Source organism: Bubalus kerabau, chromosome 3 (assembly GCF_029407905.1).
Source record: "Bubalus kerabau isolate K-KA32 ecotype Philippines breed swamp buffalo chromosome 3, PCC_UOA_SB_1v2, whole genome shotgun sequence".
In the NCBI taxonomy this organism is placed as follows: Eukaryota; Metazoa; Chordata; class Mammalia; order Artiodactyla; family Bovidae; genus Bubalus; species Bubalus kerabau.
Window position 1 is genome coordinate 96,979,387 of NC_073626.1, and position 16,819 is coordinate 96,996,205.

General features: G+C 37.2%; 1 long non-coding RNA gene across 1 annotated transcript; it reads right to left on the bottom strand.

Annotated features, from left to right (window-relative positions):
* Positions 1–622: 622 nt before the first annotated feature.
* Positions 623–16,777, bottom strand: LOC129646421 (uncharacterized). Its single transcript, XR_008711913.1, has 2 exons — positions 16,380–16,777; positions 623–1,522 (listed from the first exon to the last, which is right to left on the bottom strand). It is a non-coding gene; the product is annotated as an uncharacterized LOC129646421 (long non-coding RNA).
* Between the last annotated feature and the right edge of the window lie 42 nt (positions 16,778–16,819).

The window sequence follows — 16,819 nt, forward strand, 5'->3', positions numbered from 1 at the left end:
TGGTGGAGTCTTTAGGGTTTTCTATGTAGAGGATCATGTCATCTGCAAACAGCGAGAGTTTTACTTCTTCTTTTCCAATTTGGATTCCTTTTATTTCTTTTTCTGCTCTGATTGCTGTGGCCAAAACTTCAAAAACTATGTTGAATAGTAATGGTGAAAGTGGGCACCCTTGTCTCGTTCCTGACTTTAGCGGAAATGCTTTCAATTTTTCACCATTGAGGATAATGTTTGCTGTGGGTTTGTCATATATAGCTTTTATTATGTTGAGGTATGTTCCTTCTATTCCTGCTTTCTGAAGAGTTTTTATCATAAATGGATGTTGAATTTTGTCAAAGGCTTTCTCTGCATCTATTGAGATAATATGATTTTTATTTTTCAATTTGTTAATGTGGTGTATTACATTGATTGATTTGCAGATATTGAAGAATCCTTGCATCCCTGGGATAAAGCCCACTTGGTCATCTTTACTCAGATTCTTTAGTCAAAATTTATTACTAGATACCATTGAAAATTGTGTCTTGTGATTTCACTGTCTTTACTTAAATTCTTAAAACTGGGGTTTAAAAAACTTTATTTCCTCAATAAATAAAAACCCCCACACACACACAATAGACCCTTCATGTACATAGAAAAAAAAACTTTATTTCCTCATTACTCATCCTTACATTAAACCTCCATTACCTAAGATAACCTAAGAGAATGTCCAACATAGTAGGAATTAAGAAACTGTAGCAGGTTGGTGGGGAATATGCACTGCCAGTTATGTTTGCATTATTGAATCACACTAATTTGTACACTGGAGTTAAAGTATTAATACAATGACAAAAAAATTAAAAGTAAACAAAGGAAACTGACTGTAGAAGAAATAGTCCAGCAGTCCCCAGTCCCTAAGTACCAGCATATGCTGAATCACAAACTCCTCTTTCTCCTTCTAAGTCAGAGGGTCCTAGCAGTAGAACTGATACAGCTCTTTACTTACCAGGGATGCTGAGAAGATAAATCTGGATTAATTAATCCAGTGGTTTCAGAAAATGTTACACTCTTGTTACATCATGAAAATTACTCAGAAACCACACTAATGACATGCTGTTGAATTCAGAAAATGAGAATGTCAACACACAACATAAAAATGAAACATAGTGCATTACACAGTGTATTTCATCCATTTATTCTGTCAGACAAAGTTGGGTTCCTCTCATTTAGGACAGACTGCTTGGTAGCATACCATCAGAGTATGTGTTTTATAGGTAGCAATAAATCCTTATTAATATAAAATCTCATTATAACTAATGATGCTGTAATCTCTTTTGTAGGAGGTCTGGCTCAAGAAGAAGTTGGCAGGTAGATGGATTGATAGTCAGGAGAACTCAGAAAGGTAGACCATGTCATCAAGCCCTGCATGGTTTCCAGTCTCTGCAACCCACTCTCCTCACAGGTACAATCACTTGATCCTCAATACCAGGGCCTTTCTCTCTCCAGCCTGGATGTCAGTGGTTCCCAAAGTGTAGTCACAATCAGGAATCTAAACAGCATATATGAATTTGTTACAAATGCACATGCTCAGGCAGTAGGAATGTGGACCTAAGATAGAGCTGACAAAGTGGAGTCAGTGTGAGCCAGCTAATAATAATAAATAATTTATAAATATTTATTTACAATTATATATTATATATATTTATATAATAAAATATAATATATATTTGTATAATCATATATTTGTATATTATATTATATAATTATAATTATATAATTATTTATAATTTATAAATAAATTTATAAATAATAAATTCACTCTTCCCATATTATCTTATATTATTGTTGTTTTCTAATTTCTTTAGATCCTGGATTCCTTTTTTTAATCTTCTTTAATAATAAACATGATTGAAATTATATACACTTTTTCCTGAGTTTGGAAAGACTCAGGGGTTTCAAAGACTCTGGGGGCTCATTGTTTTTCCTTTGGTCTATAGTCTATACTCACAGGTATGTTTAACTCAGTTTTCAAGGTTGTTATTTTTTGTCTTTTTGTTTACATTTATTCATTAATATGATCAGAAATATGGCCTATAAAGTTCTGTGTTTTTAAACTGGCAAAAAAAAATAGTTAAATAATAAAATAAGAAAGTGATTGGCCCTGAACACAAAGTAGGGGTTCAATATATGATTGGGATGAGAGGGGATGGCAGATGTTGGAAGAAGATAGAAAATGACTGTCTTGCCTCACTTCTACTTCAAAGCACATAATACTTGAAACTCAGGCTGGGGTAGGACCTTGTAACCTACTGACAGATTTTCCAAGGAATGACAGCCTAATGCTATAGTAGTCATGTATGGATGTAAGAGTTGGACCATAAAGACAGCTCATTTCCAAAGAATTGATGCTTTTGAACGGTGGTGTTGGAGAAGACTCTTGAGAGTCCCTTGGACTTCAAGGAGATCAAACCAGTCAATCCTAAAGGAAATCAACCCTGAATATTCATTGGAAAGACTGATGCTGAAGCTGAAGCTCTGATACTTTGGCCACCTGATGCAAACAGCCAACTCACTGGAAAGTCCCTGATACCAAGAAAGGTTGAAGGCAGGAAGAGAAGGGGACAACAGAGGCTCAGATGGTTGGATGGGATCACCGATTCAATGGACATGAGTTTGAGCAAGCTCCAGGAGATGGTGAAAGACAGGGAAACCTGGCGTGCTGCAGTCCATGGGATCTCAAAGAGTCAGACATGACTGAGCGACTGAACAACAACTATATTGGGATAACTGGTACTGGTGTTATCCTTCCCCCATAAAGAACTAGAAAACATGACAGAAATAAGAAGAAATGTGTGTTTTCAAATTTTGGAAACAGGCAACACAGGACTGAGATCTTTTAGAGAAGGGAGGCAAATGAAATGAACCCTAGGATCACCCTGGCCATCTGCCTGGGAGTACTTTTTTGAATATGACAAAGGAAAAACTCAAGCAGATCATAGCAGCTATGCTAAACTATAAATTGATAGGACAGAGTTTGGACTTGGAGGAGAATGACACAGCTGAAATATTTGGGACAAGGTAAAATATGGGGTGGGGGAGGGCACTTCAAAGAAAGTGCTCCAGAAATCAGCATAGAAAATTCCCTTGAGTCTGCTGATGAGTACAAATGCTGTCAGGCCAGCAAAAGAACTACCAAGAAGCTATCAGCTGAATCATTCCTAGAACTTACACACAAATCAGAGATGGTAAAGTTCTAATCAGCAAGAGTACAAAACCTTACTGAACATTTGGCACATGGAAGGTCATGACTTGTTAGCAAAGTTATGTAACTCTAATGCAACTCTAATGTAAGGACTACTACTGACTTACCCTGCTGCTGCTGCTGCTGCTGCTAAGTCGCTTCAGTTGTGTCCGACTCTGTGCAACCCCATAGACGGCAGCCCACCAGGCTCCCCCGTCCCCGGGATTCTCCAGGCGAGAACACTGGAGTGGGTTGCCATTTCCTTCTCCAATGCATGAAAGTGAAAAGTGAAAGTGAAGTCGCTCAGTCATGTCTGACTCTTAGCGACCCCATGGACTGCAGCCTACCAGGCTCCTCCATCCATGGGATTTCCAGGCAAGAGTACTGGAGTGGGGTGCCATCGCCTTCTCTGTGACTTACCCTAAAACACTTTAAAACAAGACTAGGAAGGACAATGCCAACCTACCAGTCACTTAACTTCCTAGTAAAATGAAGTTTGAGATTTAAAAAAAAAAAATCCAGGACTCAATATTAACATTCACAATGTCCTAAATTCAATCAAAAGTGCCTGTAACTGTGAAAAAGAGAAAAGTGTTACCCATAACAAAGAGACAAATCAGTAAATAATAACAGACCCCAAAATGGCAGAGATGATGAAATTATCAGGCAAAGATATCAAAATAACTGCTATAAATATTCTCAGAGAATTAAAGAAAAACATGACTATAATAAAAAGAGAAATGGAAATTATTTTAAAAAGCTAAATAGAACTTCTAAACATAAAAAATGCAATTTATTTTTAAAAAGTTCATTGGATGTGATTAACAGCAGATTAGATATTTCAGGAGAAAAGAACAGTGAACTTGAGGACCTAAAAATAGAACCTATTCAAAATGAAGCACAATGTGAAAAATTGATTTTTTAATTAACAAAACCTCAGTGAGCTGTGGACAATAAAAAGCAATCAAACATGAATGCAGTTAGAGACCCAGGGGAAAAAGAGAAGAGAGGAACAGAAGAAATATTTATAAATGAATGCAATAATTGTAAACCTCTTTCTAATCTTGATGAAAACTATAAATCTCAGATCCAAGAAACTCAATAAACCATAAGCAGGTTAAAAACAAAGAAAATTACATCAAGGCACATTATAATCAAATTGCTGAAAATCAAGGATTAAAAAAGACTTTTAAAAGCAAACAGAAAGAAAAAACAGGTATACCTTAAATATACTTTTTATATATATATATATTTGTATTTATTTATATATATTTAGAGTAATTAAAATAATGTTGGATTGTTTTCCTTTAGCTCTTTTTTCAGCTTTATTGAAAGATAATTGACATATAACATAATGTAAATTTAAGGTATACATGTGATGATTTAATAAATATATTGAGAAGTGATTACTAAAATAAGGTTAGTTAGCACTTTCATCACGTCACATAGTTACAATTTTTTTGTGTGTATGGTGTATGTAATTTTTATTTGACAATTATACCTCAATAAGGGCTTCCATGGTGCTTAATGATAAAAGAATCTGCCTGCCAATGTAGGAGACACAGAAGATGCCAGTTTGATCCCTGGGTCACAAAGATCTCCTGCAGGAAGAAATGGCAACCCACTCCAGTACTCTTGCCTGGAAAATCCCATGGACAGAGGGGCCTGTAGGGCTCTGTAGGACAGAGTCCATGGGGTTGCAAAAGAGCTGGACATAAATTAGCAACTAAACAACAACAACAAAAGCCTCAATAGAGTGGGAAAGGGACCAAAAACAGCATATGGGTCACACACAAGATGTAGAAGCAAACATAAGAGAAACAGTGGACATTTCATCAGAAAATGTGCAAGAGAGAAGATATGCAATAATGTATTTGAACTGATGAAAACACACACACACAAAATGGCCCATTAACCATTCTATATCTACTGAGAATATTCTTCAAAAATGGAGAAATAAAAACATTTCATTCATTCCATTTCCACTTTGATTTTCATGTAAACAAAAGCTGAAAAAAATCACTGTGAGCTCTGAACTTCAAGAAGGATTCAGATAGTAGGAAAAAAATACCCTACAGAAACATAGAAATACAAAGAGCAAAACAGCATGCTGAATATGGTAAGATGTGAGTAAAAATAACAATTTTTTCTCACTTTTTAACTGAGATATAACTGACAAACAACACTGTATAAGCTGAAGGTATATATATGTTGATTTGATATATTTGCATACCATACTGCAATATATTTTTCTCATTTTTTAATTATTTAGATTATTGGCTTTAGTAGCAATAAAAATGACAAGGTATTTGGGGATTTATAATACATGTAGAAGAGAAATGTAACAAAGCAATAACACAAAGGATGAGCGAGTGCAAATGGAATTTTATCTTTGTAAGATTCTTACATTATATGTGATGCTGCTGCTGCTAAGTCACTTCAATTGTGTCCAACTCTGTGCGACCCCATAGACGGCAGCCCACCAGGCTCCCCAGTCTCTGGGATTCTCCAGACAAGAACACGGGAGTGGGTTGCCATTTCCTTCTCCAACATTATATGTGACATGGTATAATATTATTTGAAGGCTAAGGGCATCCATGCATGCTAAGTCACTACAGTTATGCCCGACTCCTTGCAACCCTATGGACTGTAGCCCACCAGCCTCCTCTATCCATGAGATTCTCCAGGCAAGAATACTGGAGTGGGTTGCCATGCCCTCCTCCAGGGGATCTTCCTGACATAGGGATCAAACCGGCATCTCATAAGTCTCCTGCACTGGCAGGCAAGCTCTTTACCACTGAACAACTTGGGAAGCCCTTTGAAGACAAAGTGTGATAAGTTAAAGGTATATACTATAAATCTTAGTAAACTGTAAAAAAAAAAAAAAAAAAAGAGATATAGCTAATAAGCCAACAGTTGAGATAAAATGGAAAGCTAAAAAAAGTCACTTAATCCAAAAGAAGTTAAGAAAAGAAAATAAGGAAGAAAATGCAGAGAGAGCAAATATTAAAAAGTAACAAAATTATAAAACAAATTTATCAATTTACAAATTTATAAAACAAAATTATAAAAAATAATAAATGCATATGGTTAAGTATTTCATTTAAAGCAGAGATTGTCTGGCAAGATTTCTTAAAAGCAATATTCAATTTTACATTATCTATAAAAACTCACTTTACATAGATGCAGGTTAAAAGTAAAAGAATCCTAAGTGATATAATATTTCACCATAATAATGAGAAAATTAGAGTGACTTCATTAACATCAGTAAATTAGGCTTTAGGACACAAAATGTTACCAATGGTAAAGTGGGTTTCATAATGATTAAAGGGTTGATTTGTCAAAGAAGACATAGTAATCCTAAATGAGTCTGTATGTAATTATAGAGCTTTAAAATACATGGACTAAAACTGACAGAACTGAAAATAAGAATAGATAAATCACTAACTACAGTTGAAACAATCTCAACATTCCTGTCTCATAATTGATAAAACAAGTAGAAAATTAGCAAAATACAAAAGACTTGAACAAAACTATCAATCAACTTTTCCTCATTGACAATTATAGAACAGGTGGCTCAGTGGGAAAGAATCTGCTCACCAGTGCAGGAGCTGCAGAAGACTTGGGTGCAAGCCCTGGGTAGGAAAGATCCCCTGAAAGAGGAATTGGCAACCCACTCCAGTATTCTTGCCATGATAATCCCAAGGACAGAGGAGCTTGGCAAGCCACAGTCCATGGGGTTGCAGAGAGTCAGATACAACTGAGCACACGCACAGCCAAAATCTTCAGAACAGATATTCTCTTTTTTTTTTTTTTAATTTTAAATTTTATTTTATTTTTAAACTTTACATAACTGTATTAGTTTTGCCAAATATCAAAATGAATCCACCACAGTATACATGTGTTCCCCACCCTGAACCCTCCTCCCTCCTCCCTCCCCATTCCATCCCTCTGGGTCATCCCAGTGCACCAGCCCCAAGCATCCAGTATCATGCATCGAACCTGGACTGGCAACTCATTTCATACATGATATTTTACATGTTTAAATGCCATTCTCCCAAATCTTCCCACCCTCTCCCTCTCTCACAGAGTCCATAAGACTGTTCTATACATCAGTGTCTCTTTTGCTGTCTCACATACAGGGTTACTGTTACCATCTTTCTAAATTCCATATATATGCGTTAGTATACTGTATTGGTGTTTTTCTTTCTGGCTTACTTCACTCTGTATAATAGGCTCCAGTTTCATCCACCTCATTAGAACTGATTCAAATGTATTCTTTTTAATGGCTGAATCAGATATTCTCTTAAAGTGCATATAGAGATTCACCAAATAGCCATAGTCACGTCACAAAACAGACCTCCATAAATTTAAAAGGCAATAAAAAATATGTTTTGTGACCAGAGCAGAATTAAATATCTTTAAAATAGTACATAAAAACACCCCAAAAACTACAAATTTATTTTTTTTAAATAACACAGGTGATATTATACTTAATGATGGAAGACAGAAAGTTTTCCCCACTAAGATCAGAAACAAGACAAGGATTCCCACTTTCATCATTTCTATTCAACATTGCACTGGAAGTTTTAACCAGATCAATTTTCCCCAAAACAAAAGTAGAAATTAAAGGCATCCAATTTGGAAATTAATAAGCAAAATTATCTCTATTATAGATGACATAAGTTTACATATAGAAAATCTTAAAGAATCTGGAAAAATCTATTAAAGTTAATAAGCAAATTCAATGGAGTTGCAGGATATAGATAAACATGTAAAAATCAGTTGTATTTCTATAGTAACAAGTAATTAGCAAAAAAAAGAATCAAGAAAACAATTCAATTTACAATAGCATCAAAACAGTTAAAATGACTTGGAATAAATTTAACCAAAAAGTTGCAAGGCTTGTACACTGGAAACTATTGCTTAAAGACTAATGCTTATAACATTGCTTAAAGACATGAAAGAAGACCTAAATAAATAGAAAGATGTCAATATTCAAGGAATGGAAATCAATATAGTTAAGATGGCAATACTCCCCAAAGAAATCTACAGAGTCAATGCAATCTCCATTGAAATATCAATGGCCTATTTTTAGCAGATGGAAAATTAGATACTAAAATTCATATGCGATTTCAAGGGACCCATATGGCCAAAAAGAATCTTGAAAAAGAATAATAAAGTTAGAGCACTAAAACTTATGGATTCAAAATTTACCACAAAACTTCAGTAATTAAGAGAAAAACATTGGCATAAGGATACACATATAGACCAATGGAATAGAACTGATAGTCTAGAAATAAATCCATACACCTATGGCCAACTAATTTTCAACAGGAGTGCCAAGACTATACAATGAGGAAAGAAGTTTCTTCAACAAGAACATGTGGTAAATCTTTTATAAACATAGATTGCCAATGGATTCTTACATATGACACTAAAAACCCAAAGGAAAAAAATGATGGCTTACACTTCAACAAAAATTAAAACTCTTGTGCATTCAAACACACTATCAAGAAAGTGAAAAAACAACTGACATAATGGGGAAAAATAATTACAAATCATATATCTCATAAGCATTCAGTCTCAAGAATATATAAAGGACTCTTACAACTCAACAACAAAAAGACAAAAAACTCAATTTAAAAAAATGAGCAAAAGACTTGAATAGATATTTTTACCAAGATGCTAAATAAATGGCCGACAAGCACAGGAAAAGATGCTCAATGTCCTTAAGCATTAGGGAAATGCAAGTTAAAAACATAATGAGATACCCCTGTTCATCCACTGTATATATCTTGTAATGGCCATAGGAAAAAAAAATAGAAAATAAATGTTGGCAAGATGTGAAGACATTGCATACACTGCTCAGTAGAAATGCAAAAAAGTGCAGCCACTATGGAAAACTGTTTTATGGGTCCTCAAAAAGTTAAACATAGAATTGTCATATTCCCAGAACAGCTAAGTACATGCCCACAAGAATTGAGAACAAACATTCAAAAAAAAAGAAAACTTGCCCACAAGAGCCAAAAGTTAGAAACATATGTCCTTCAACTGATGAATAGAAAAATAAAACTATATTCTCACAGTGGAATATTATTCAGCCATAAGAAGAAATGAAGTACTGATGCATGATGCAACATGGAAGAACAGACAAATCATTGTGCTAAGTGAAAGAAACCAGACATAAGAGGTTGCATGTCGCATGATTCAATTTTCGTATGAAATATCCAGGACAGGAAAGTCCATAGAGACAGGAAAGAACAGGGGATCCTAGGTGCCAGGAAGAGGGGGGAGTTTAGAATGACTCCTTTAAGGAGACAGGCTTTCCTTTAAGGATAATCAAAATGGTTTGGAACTTAGAAGCAGTGATGGTTCCACAAAATTCTGAATGTACTAAATGCCAGTGAATTGTACAGTTAGGACTGATTGGGTTTATGTTGTATGGCTTTTACTCCAATAATAAATCAAAAAAAGAAAAAGAAAGAAAGGTAGAAAATCCTCTTATTTGGAAATTAAACATAACATCTCTAAATAGCCCTGAGTCAAAGAATTAAAAGAAAGATTAGAAAATGTTTTAACTGAGTGATAACAAAAACACAGCATATCAGAATTCATGAGATGCATGTCTAGAAGTGCTGATAATTTTAAATGCTTGTATTAAAAAAGAATAAAAGCCTAACCAATGATCTAAGCTTCTAATAGGGCTTTAATAGGGCTCCCCTGATAGCTCAGTTGGTAAAGATTCCACCTGCAGTGCAGGAGTTTAGTTCAGTTCAGTCGCTCAGTCGTGTCCGACTTTTTGCCACCCCGTGAATCGCAGCACGCCAGGCCTCCCTGTCCATCACTAACTCCTGGAGTTCACCCAGACTCACGTCCATCAAGTCAGTGATGCCATCCAGCCATCTCATCCTCTGTCGCCCCTTCTCCTCCTGCCCCCAATCCCTCCCAGCATCAGAGTCATTTCCAATGAGTCAACTCTTCGCATGAGGTGGCCAAATTACTGGAGTTTCAGCTTTAGCATCAGTCCTTCCAAAGAAATCCCAGGGCTGATCTCCTTCAGAATGGACTGGTTGGATCTCCCTGCAGTCCAAGGGACTCTCAAGAGTCTTCTCCAACACCACAGTTCAAAAGCATCAATTCTTCAGCACTCAGCCTTCTTCACAGTCCACCTCTCACATCCATACATGACCACTGGAAAAACAATAGGCTTGACTAGATGGACCTTTGTTGGCAAAGTAATATCTCTGCTTTTCAATATGCTATCTAGGTTGGTCATAACTTTACTTTCAAGGAGTAAGAGTCTTTTAATTTCGTGGCTGCAGTCACCATCTGCAGTGATTTTGGAGCCCCCAAAAATAAAGTCTGACACTGTTTCCAGTGCAGGAGACACCGGTTCAATTCCTGGGTTGGGAAGATCCCCTGGAGAAGGAAATGGCAACCTACTCCAGTATTCTTCCCTGGAGAATTCCATGGATAGAGAAGGCTGGCAGGCTACAGTCCATGGGGTCGCAAGAATCAGACACAGTTTAGCAACTAAACCACCACCACCACCAAGATTAGCATGAATACCTTTGCACTAATGAATTTGACTATTAGATGAAACTGACACATTTTTTAAAGACACTGGAAGATATTTTGCAAAATTGGTACAACAATACTTCTCAACCCACATACTTTTCAGAACTTTTCTGCCCTGCATCAAGAGATGGAGTCAATCCTGAACCTTGGCAGATGTTTGCAACTGCTTTTACTAACAGAATACCACAGAAGTAGTTCTATGTAATTTCAGAAGGTAGGTCATAAAAGGTAAATAAAGATTCAACCTGACTCCATAAAAATATTAAAGTTCTGTTCTTTAAAACCCAGAATTAATAAAATAAAAAGGCAAGCCACAAACTGGGAAAATATTCACAATCCATACTATTTGATAAAGGACTGGTGTCCAGAGTATTTAGAGAACTTTTACAACCCAATAGGAAGACAATAAACCCAATCTAAAAATGGGCAAAAGATCTGCACAGACACTACATAAAATTAGATATACAAATGACCGATAAGTGCATGCATCCATGCATATAAAAAGATATCATATTATTCCATTTATATGAAATTCTAAAACAGATAAAACTACTCTATAATTTTAGAAAACAGATGAGTTGTTTCCTGAGGCCAGGAGTTGCAAAGGCAATTGACTGCAAAGTGACATGATTAAACTTTATCAATTTGAATGCTTTTTCTATCTTAAATACAAATAATTATACACTTAAAAATGAGGCTCTATTGTTCTATTGCTATGTTCTATTGTTATGTTCCATTTACCTCAAGAAAGTTATTGGATTGTTTATACCATCAAAGTAGTTTAAAAGATAAATTTATGGATTTAATATTTAACTTTTAAAACCTAATGAACAATTATAATGTTAACAGAGAGCATTTACTACATATGAATAAAACTTCAAAAATATCTTAGGTATTTTTTGGTCAGTGCAAGATCTGTATTTTCCCATAAAAGTGAAACAGAAAATAATTATCTACAAAGAAATTTAAAATCTTACCTGTGTCTTTATATGTCCCTGATTCCTTTACAAAAAAAAATTGGGCATGTAACCTAAATAAGAATCTGGGGGGAAAGAATAACTTTTCCACATTGAGCCATAAAACGCATCTGGGGTCCTGACTGTGGTACCTTAGGTCCCAGAGTAATTGAGCAGACGGCAGGCAGGTTGGTTTATCCTGAGGCTCATTCATCACAGACTACCAATACTACATAAGATCTATTCTTCTTGCTTCTTCCACTTTCTTAGAATTTTCCTTGTGGTGCTAACCATGAAACAAGCTGGGCTTACATCAAACCCAGAAGTGAGAGGGAACTGTGCAATGACTTAAAAAGAGCAGCTTCTGAATAGATGATTCCTTACATTACTAAGTAAAGAGATATGCCAAAAATGGATAACATTAAACATGGTTTTATTTTAATATTGAAAGATCAGTGTATTACATTGTAGTAATAATAATAATAGCTAACTCTAAACTAATCTTGAGAAAGACACTATTCTATGTGTATTAGCTCATGTTAATTTTCACCAGAAGCACAGAAGGCAGGTACACTCTTCTTATCCCCATTTTATAAACAAGCATATTAAGGCACTGAGAGATCAAATAACTTGCTCAAGTTTATACAGCTAATAAATAGCATAGCTGGGATTTAAGCCCAGATAGTGTGACCCTTAACCACTATTCTATACTATCTCTTGATATTTATCATACTAGCATCTGACATTTACTAAAATCAAGGGTCTAGATTCTGACTTGTGTGATTCTATGATGAGTTCTAGATTATTCTCCTGGCCTATTCCATGTATTCAGGTATGTATAAACAATTATATCTTAATCTATTTCTATATACACATGTACATTTTGACTGCTACTGCTAAGTCGCTTCAGTCATGTCCGACTCTGTGCGACCCCATAGATGGCAGCCCACCAGGCTCCCCCGTCCCTGGGATTCTCCAGGCAAGAACACTGGAGTGGGTTGCCATTTCCTTCTCCAATGCATGAAAGTAAAAAGTGAAAGGGAAGTTGTTCAGTCGTGACTCTTTGAGACCCCGTGGACTGCAGCCCACCAGGCTCCTCCATCCATAGGATTTTCCAGGCAAGAGTACTGAAGTAGGGTGCCATTGCCTTCTCCAACATTTTGACTATATGTATGTATATATAATATAGATAGTTCTATATATAATATACATGGGCTTCCTTGGTGGCCCAGACGGTAAAGAATCCGCCTGCAGTGTGGGAGACTTGAGTTAGATCCTGGATTGGGAAAATCTCCTGGAGAAGGGAATGGCAACCCACTCCAGTAATCTTGCAGAATTCCATGGACAGAGGAGTCCATGCGGTCACAAAGAGTTGGACACGACTGAGTGACTAACACACACATTATATATATCTGTATATTATATAATATACAGATATATATATAATAGAGAGAGATATATATCAGCCAGAGACCTGAGAACATAGGAAGAAAGCAAGATAAACAGTAATAGCCAATGATCATACAATTTACCCAGGAGTTTATGCCACACATACTAAAAGATTTCTTTCTTCTCTCATCTTCTGTAGCAATTTCTTTGTACAACACTCACTGAATTTAGTATTGAAGTTATTTGTGCATTTTTCTTAATGCCTCTATTCTGTTTTAAACTGTGGCCACATCTAACACATGTAATCTAGTTCATTACCTTTCATATACAGCTGTTAATTAATAAACATTTGTTGATGTTTTCTCTGATATTCATAGATCTGATGCAGCAGAAAGATATCTGAAAACAAAACTCACTACCAATAGTAGTCAGAAGAGGAAGGAAAATATGTGCACACATAGGAGTCTGAGGACACTATTTTAACTCTATTTTAACATTTATGTCATGATCATACAATAGCAGAAAGAGCCAAAACAGATCTTGATTTCCTCCTGCCTCTGTCACAAGTTGTGTGACTTTGGTGGACTTATTCTCTCTGAATCTCAGTATTTTCATCTAGCAAATTTGGTTTGACAGTTTTAAATAAAGAATATAAAAATCTTAGCATAAAAGTCTATGCTAATAGTACCAATCATAGAATAAAGATGTGATAAATTCCTCCCTCCTACATATCACTTCTTAATTTTATCCCTCCAGAAGAGACATCACAAATTAAATGCAGGTAAAAGAATAAAAAGGCCTGAGCTGAGCATACTGGACAGTGTGAGTGCCAATAGGAACAGAGATTAAATGTTGCCATTTCTTCCCATGATGAAAGCAAAACAGAGCTCTGGAATTTTATGTGGAATTTTTCCACCTTTAGTGTTAATAGTGTGGTCAAAATTAAAACACTGTATTCACCAATGAGGGCTTTCCTGGTGGCTCAGTGGTAAAGAATCTGCCTGCATATGCAGGAGGCACAGGTTCAATCCCTGCAAAAGGAAGATCCCTTGGAGAAGGATATGGCAACCCACTACAGTATTCTTGCCTGGGAAATCTCATAGACAAAGGAACCTGGCAGGCTACAGTCCACGGGGTCACAAAAGATTCAGAAACAACCTAGCAATTAAATAACAGCAACAAAAATTCACTGATACTGTGGGGTCAATTAAATTTGTCTGCTGTCCTGTGCCACGCTGCTGCTGCTGCTGCTAAGTCGCTTCAGTCGTGTCCGACTCTGTGCGACCCCAGAGACGGCAGCCCACCAGGCTCCCCCGTCCCTGGGATTCTCCAGGCAAGAACACTGGAGTGGGTTGCCATTTCCTTCTCCAATGCAGGAAAGTGAAAAGTAAAAGGGAAGTCGTTCAGTCGTGTCCGAATCTTAGCGACCCTATGGACTGCAGCCTACCAGGCTCTGCTATCCATGGGATTTGCCAGGCAAGAGTACTGGAGTGGGGTGCCATTGCCTTCTCCCCTATGCCACGCAAATTTTCTACCTTTACTCATCCAAAAAGACCAAAAATGCTAACATTTGCAAGATAATTTAATTTAGCATGCATGAAACATAAACATTTCATATCTCTGTGTGCACACGTACACTCATGCACATTTTGTAAAGTACACACAGTTCTTGGGGTGTGTTGCCAGAAACCACCTGCCTCACTTTATTTCTCTTCTAACTGATTTTTTCCCAATATGATGATATGAATTTAGCTAATCCCTGCAGGGAGAATTATTATTAAGTTTCCCCTCCATTTAGTTAGATAACAACTCTTAAACACAAGGTCAGAGTCATTCTGCCTTAGCCACTCTCCTATGTTTTTAACAACTGCCTTTGTGCCCAGCTGCCTTTAGCCCTCTTCCACATGCATATGCTTTGCCATTTTTTTTTTTTCTGGCTCCTTTCTTCCTGAGAGTTGAAGTAACAAGATAAGTGGCAATTTTTTAAAGGCTAATTAAAAGCCTTTCTGCATATGTCCTATTTAATTAGCTTTTGTCAACCTTGATTATACTCAAATTTTTTAAATTAACTTATATTTATTCTGCTCATATGCATAAAATGAAATAAAAGAGGACAGCTATTGTTACAAGCTTTTCCAGTGAACGACCACTATATTATAATAAAGGAGTTATCAAAATAATATAAACGCTAAACCAGAGCATTTTTAATGTGAATATATTTCATACTGATGAACTCCTATTATTGCTCTGCATGTTTAAGGGCAGAAAGTTAATTTTTCTCTACCATAATCGCTTCTGGTGACGGCTTTGGAATTTCTTAATATGAAGATGACCAATGAGGAGGGAACTGTCCCTACTCTGTTCCGGTGCTTCTCAGACTTTGATGTGTATAAGACTACTCTGCAGAGCTTGCTGTGTGTGTGTTAGTTGCTCAGTCATGTCTGACTCTTTGCGACCCCAATAGTTCACCAGGCTCCTCTGTCCATGGGGACTCTCCAGACAAGAATACTGGAGTGGGTTTCCATGCCCTCCTCCAGGGTACCTTCCCAACCCAGGATAAATCCCAGGTCTCCCACACTGCAGGCAGATACTTTACCATCTAAGCCACCAGGGAAGCCCATAGAGTTCATTAACAATTCACATTTCCGTTGCGCACCTCTGTGACTCTTATCCTGAGGGTCCCTTATCCTCTCTAACCCTCAGTATTCTCTTTTATAAAATGAGAATGACTTCCACATTAAAAGTATTTGCGAGTTTAATATAAAATATTAATAGAAGCGAAAGTCTTAGCATAGCACCCAATATAGAGCATCTACATAGTCCCATGCTTTCCTGGTGACTCAGTGGTAAAGAATTGGCCTGCCAATGTAGAAGATGATGGTTCAATTCCTGGGTCGGGTAGATCCCCTGGAGGAGGACACGGCAATCCACTCCAATATTCTTGTCTGGGAAATCCCATGGAGAGAGGAGCCTAGGAGACTATGGCCCATGCCTTGCAAAATAGTCTGGACACGATTTAGCAACAAAATAACAACGACAACATAGTCCCAAGATTCTGATTCAATAAGCCCCCTCTCCCGGGTAATTCTGCTGCAGGTAGTCTGAGAACGGAGATATTTTGAAAAACTCTACCCTTGTCTCTAGACTGTGACCACTTGGCATGGCCCTGTCTCTGGTTAAGCTCAGTAACAGTTCCTGGGAAGGAGAAATAGAATCTAGGTAATAAAATAAAATCTAACCTTTTATTCCTTTGTACTTAGTCCATCTGTGCTTGCTCCCGGACTGCGTGCTGACGGCTTGTATCTGGCCCTTCACACCAGAGTTCCTACTGCCAACGGCAAGACTTCAGCCAATACTGTAGCTACGAGAGCCACGTGCAGGCACAGCAGTTGAAGGTGGCGGTGGGGACGGGCCGTGAGCAGACTGCAGGGCGCTGTGATCCCGAGTGGTGTGCAGAAAGACTGCGTGAGCAGCACAGGTGCACCTGCACCACCTGAGAAAACCCCCCTCCCCGCCCACCAGATCCCTATAAGGCAGCCCTGATTGTGCTCCCACCAGATCCCTATAAGGCAGCCCTGATTGTGCTCCCACCAGATCCCTATAAGGCAGCCCTGATTGTGCTCCCACCAGATCCCCATAAGGCAGCCCTGATTGTGCTCCCACCAGATCCCCATAAGGC